A 5,000-nucleotide genomic window follows, 5' to 3' on the forward strand; every position below is an offset into this window, starting at 1 on the left:
CCGATCCTTCGCCCTCGCATGTTGCGTGGGCTCGGTCCCGTCCCGTTCGGTGAAATCTTTGTCCGCTCTGGTGCGTCCCTGTGGGTTCCTTTGTCGGTTTTGCGGGTTCGGCCGGGCCTTCCGTGCCGGCCCGTCGGCTCGCTCGGATGGGCCCCGCGGAGTTGGCCCACGACGGAGCCGGCATGCTCCTTCCGCTGGTGCGACGCTCGGTCTATTCCTTCGGTCGGCCCTTGCGGCGGCCGTGCGCGGTGCTTCGGATCGGTCGGCCGGTCTTCCCGTCCCTCATGAAGTGTTCGCGGCCGCGCGCGCGCGGAGTTGGATCGGCCTTACTTGGTCCGATCCTTCGCCCTCGCATGTTCCGTGGGCTCGGTCCCGTCCTGTTCGGTGAGGGAGGGCGGCCCCGAATCTTTGTCCGCTCTGGTGCGTCCCTGTGGGTTCCTTTGTCGGTTTTGCGGGTTCGGCCGGGCCTTCCGCGCCGGCCCGTCGGCTCGCTCGGATGGGCCCCGCGGAGTTGGCCCACGACGGAGCCGGCACGCTCCTTCCGCTGGTGCGGCTCTCGGTCTACGCCTCCAGCCGGCCCTTGTGGCGGCCGTGCGCGGCGCTTCGGTTCGGTCGGCCGGTCTTCCTGTCCCTCACGAAGTGCTCGCGGCCGCGCGCGCGCGGAGTTGGATCGGCCTTACTTGGTCCGATCCGTCGCCATCGCATGTTGCGTGGGCTCGGTCCCGTCTCGGTGAAATCTTGGGCCGCTTTGGTGCGTCCCTGTGGGTTCCTTTGTCGGTTTTGCGGGCTCGGCGCCGGGCCTTCCGCGCCGGTCCGTCGGCTCGCTCGGACGGACCGTGCGCAGGTGGTCCCCGACGGAGCCGGCACGCTCCTTCCGCTGGCGCGGCGCTCGGTCTATGCCTCCGGCCGGCCCTCGCGGCGGCCGTGCGCGGCGCTTCGGTTCGGTCGGCCGGTCGTCCCGTCCCTCACGAAGTTCCTGCGGCCGCGCGTGCGTGGAGCGGGATCGGCCTTACTTGGTCGGATCCGTCGCCCTCGCCTGTTGCGGGGGCTCGGTCCCGTCCCGTTCGGTGAAAGCTTTGCCCGCTCTGGTGCGTCCCCGTGGGTTCCTTTGTCGGTTTTGCGGCCTTGGCGGCGGGCCTTCCGTGTCGGCCCGTCGTGGGCCCGCTGCGCGTCCGTGCGCGGTGCTTCGGATCGGTAGGCCCGTCGTCTGGGTCCCTTACGAAGCTTTGCGCGACCGCTCCTTTGTCGCCGGTCCCCTGTTAGGGCTGACCGAGCCCTCCGTTCGCCCCCTGGCCCGTCGCATGGGCCCCCGGCGCCTCCGCGGCGCCCCACCGAAAACTGTCACGACGCGCATCCAGCGCCGACGAGGTCGCAGGTTACGTGCGGCAGCCGGGGGGCTAGGCCGAGCGGCGGCGGGCCCGCCCACGGACGGGCGCGGGGAGGAGCGCAGCCGGCACGCGGCGCGGAGCGGCGGCGGCATGCCGCCGGGCGGCCGTCGGCTCAACCGTGCCCGAGTCCCGCGGGCACCGCGTCGCCCGGCCGGCGCGAGCGGCGGCGGGCCCGCCCGCGGACGGGCGCGGGGAGGAGCGCAGCCGGCACGCGGCGCGGAGCGGCGGCGGCATGCCGCCGGGCGGCCGACGGCTCAACCATGCCCGAGTCCCGCGGGCACCGCGTCGCCCGGCCGGCGCGAGCGCACGAGGGCGGGAGGCAACCGGGCGGCGCCTGCGGAACCGGATGCGACGGCCGGCGCGGCACGGCCCCGACGGGTCCGCACCGAAGACCAGCGCGGTGCGGATCGACCGCTGATGAGGTCAGAGGTTACGTGCGGCAGCCGGCCGGCTGGCCCGAGCGGCGGCCGGCACGCGACGGGGATCGAGCGGCCCCGACGGCTTGCAGCCGGGCGGCCGACGGCTAGGCCGTACCGGAGTCCCGCGGTCGTTCGGGCGAAGGGGCGCATGCTGCGGGAAAGGCCTGCGGCGGCGAACCGTCCGCCCGGCCGGCCAAGCCTTCCGCGGCGGCGCGCACGTGGCGGCGCGGCCGAGATGACCGAGCGAAGCCCCGGCGATGGGCGGCGCGCACGTGTCCGTGCGGCCGAGATGACCGAGCGAAGCCCGGGCGGCGCCCGCCGTGCGCCCTGCCGGATCGCGCCTTCCGCCGGCGCGCAACGCCGGTCCCGCGTTCCGGCCGCGGGAGAGGCCTGCGTCGGCGAACCGTCCGCCCCGCCGGCCGAACCTTCCGCGGCTGCGCGCACGTGTCCGTGCGGCCGAGATGACCGAGCGAAGCCCCGGCGACGGGCGGCGCCCGCCGTGCGCCCCGGCGGATTGCGCGGCCCGCCGGCGCGCAACGCCGGGCCCACGTTCCGGCTGCGGGAAAGGCCTGCGGCGGCGAACCGTCCGCCCCGCCGGCCGAACCTTGCGCGGCGGCGCTTACGTGTCCGTGCGGCAGAGATGACCGAGCAAGCTCCGGCGATGGGCGGCGCCCTCCGTGCGCCCCGCCGGATCGCCTGCGAGCGGCGAGCGTCCGGGCGGGCCCCTTTCGCAACTTCCCTCGGTACTCTAAACACCCCTTGCCTCTCGGTCTTCCCCCCGACCCTCTCGGTATTTGCTCGGATATGTGCATGCATCGTCCCTCGTCGCCTTCGGTTATCCTCCCCGGGGTGGGCTTTGCGCCGACGCGCCAACGGGGTGGTAGGGGGGCTGCAGCCGCGGCCGCCGCGTTTCGCCATCCGCGCGTGCGCCGCCGGATCCGAGTGGAGGTCGCGGGCGACTCGTCGATGCTTGTACTAGGGGCGCATGCCGGCAGCCCCCCGCGGGGTGCGGGACCCCCGATCGGCGTGCGAGGGACGGGCGTCCGGGCGGGCCCCGTTTCCAACTTCCCTCGGAACATTAAAACCCCCCGACCCCCTCGGTCTTCGCTCCGGCCCTATCGCTATTGCTCGGATATGTGCATCCACCGTCCCTCGTTGCCTTCGGTTATCTACCCCAGGGTGGGCCTTGCGCCGATGCCCCGATGGGGTGGCAGGGGTGGGGCTGCCGCGGCCGGCGCGTTTCGGCATCCGCGCTTGGGGGCTCGGACCCGAGTGGAGGTCGCGGGCGGCTCGTCGATGCCTGCACCGGGAGCGCATGCCGGCAGCCCCCCGCGGGCCGCCGGACCCCCGATCGGCGTGCGATGGACGGGGGGAGGGGCGGGCCCGGTTTGCAAATTCCCTCGGTACTTTAAAATCTCACGGCCCTGTCGGTGCTCCCTCCGGCCCTATCGCCACTGCTCGGATATGTGCATCCACCGTCCCTCGTTGCCTTCGGTTATCTACCCCGCGGTGGGCTTTGCGCCGATGCCCCGATGGGGTGGCAGGGGGGCACGCTCTAGGCCGTGCCACGGGGCGCGGGCGCCGGCGCCGTACGTCCCTCGCGGCGGCCGTGAGCGGCACCTCGGCTTGCTCGGTCTGTCCTCCCGGGACGCGCGACCCGTGCGACCGGGACGCGCATCCCGTGCGACCGGGACGCGTGTCCGGGCCGTTCCCGTTTGCAACGCTCCTCGGTACTTTGGAACGCTTGGGGTGGGCTTTGGGCGGATGCCCCGCCGGGGTGGTAGGGAGGGGGGGCGGCTGCTGCCGCGGCGGGACTTCCGCTCCACTCCGCACAAGTCCGTCGCCTCGCGGCGGGCGCGCCCGGCACCGTTCGTCCCCGAGGGAGCCGGCACGCGCCCGCCGAGGCCCCGGCGCATGGGCGCCGCCGCCGGCCGTCCGCGCGGCGGCCGTGCGCCGGCTTCCTCCGTCGGCCCTCCCGGGATGCGCGACCCGTGCGACCGGGACGCGCATCCCGTGAGACCGGGACGCGTGTCCGGGCCGTTCCCGTTTGCAACGCTCCTCGGTACTTTGGAACGCTTGGGGTGGGCCTTGGGCGGATGCCCCGCCGGGGTGGTAGGGAGGGGGGGCTGCTGCTGCCGCGGCGGGACTTCCGCTCCACTCCGCACAAGTCCGTCGCCTCGCGGCGGGCGCGCCCGGCACCGTTCGTCCCCGAGGGAGCCGGCACGCGCCCGCCGAGGCCCCGGCGCATGGGCGCCGCCGCCGGCCGTCCGCGCGGCGGCCGTGCGCCGGCTTCCTCCGTCGGCCCTCCCGGGATGCGCGACCCGTGCGACCGGGACGCGCATCCCGTGAGACCGGGACGCGTGTCCGGGCCGTTCCCGTTTGCAACGCTCCTCGGTACTTTGGAACGCTTGGGGTGGGCCTTGGGCGGATGCCCCGCCGGGGTGGTAGGGAGGGGGGGCTGCTGCTGCCGCGGCGGGACTTCCGCTCCACTCCGCACAAGTCCGTCGCCTCGCGGCGGGCGGGCCCGGCACCGTTCGTCCCCGAGGGAGCCGGCCCGCGCCCGCCGAGGCCCCGGCGCATGGGCGCCCCCGCCGGCCGTCCGCGCGGCGGCCGTGCGCCGGCTTCCTCCGTCGGCCCTCCCGGGACGCGCGACCCGTGCGACCGGGACGCGCATCCCGTGCGACCGGGACGCGTGTCCGGGCGGTTCCCGTTTGCAACGCTCCTCGGTACTTTGGAACGCTTGGGGTGGGCTTTGGGCGGATGCCCCGTCGGGGTGGTAGGGAGGGGGGGCTGGCGCCGCCGCGGCGGGCCTTCCGCCCCCCTCCGCACAAGTCCGTTGCCTCGCGGCGGTCGTGCCCGGCACCGTTCGTCCCCGACGGAGCCGTCGCGCGCCCGACGACTTTCCGGCGCACGGGCGCCGCCGCCGGCCGTCCGTGCGCGGCGGCCGTGCGCCACTTCGGCTTCGTCCGTCGGCCCTCCCGGGACGCGCGACCCGTGCGACCGGGACGCGCATCCCGTGCGACCGGGTCGCGTGTCCGGGCCGTTCCCGTTTGCAACGCTCCTCGGTACTTTGGAACGCTTGGGGTGGGCTTTGGGCGGATGCCCCGCCGGGGTGGTAGGGAGGGGGGGTCTGCTGCCGTCGCGGCGGGCCTTCCGCTCCACTCCGCACAGGACCGTTGCCTCGCGGCGGACT

This window comes from Phoenix dactylifera, chromosome 10, assembly GCF_051530095.1.
Source record: "Phoenix dactylifera cultivar Ajwa chromosome 10, Ajwa_hap1_PhDact_Kaust_v1.1, whole genome shotgun sequence".
NCBI lineage: Eukaryota > Viridiplantae > Streptophyta > Magnoliopsida > Arecales > Arecaceae > Phoenix > Phoenix dactylifera.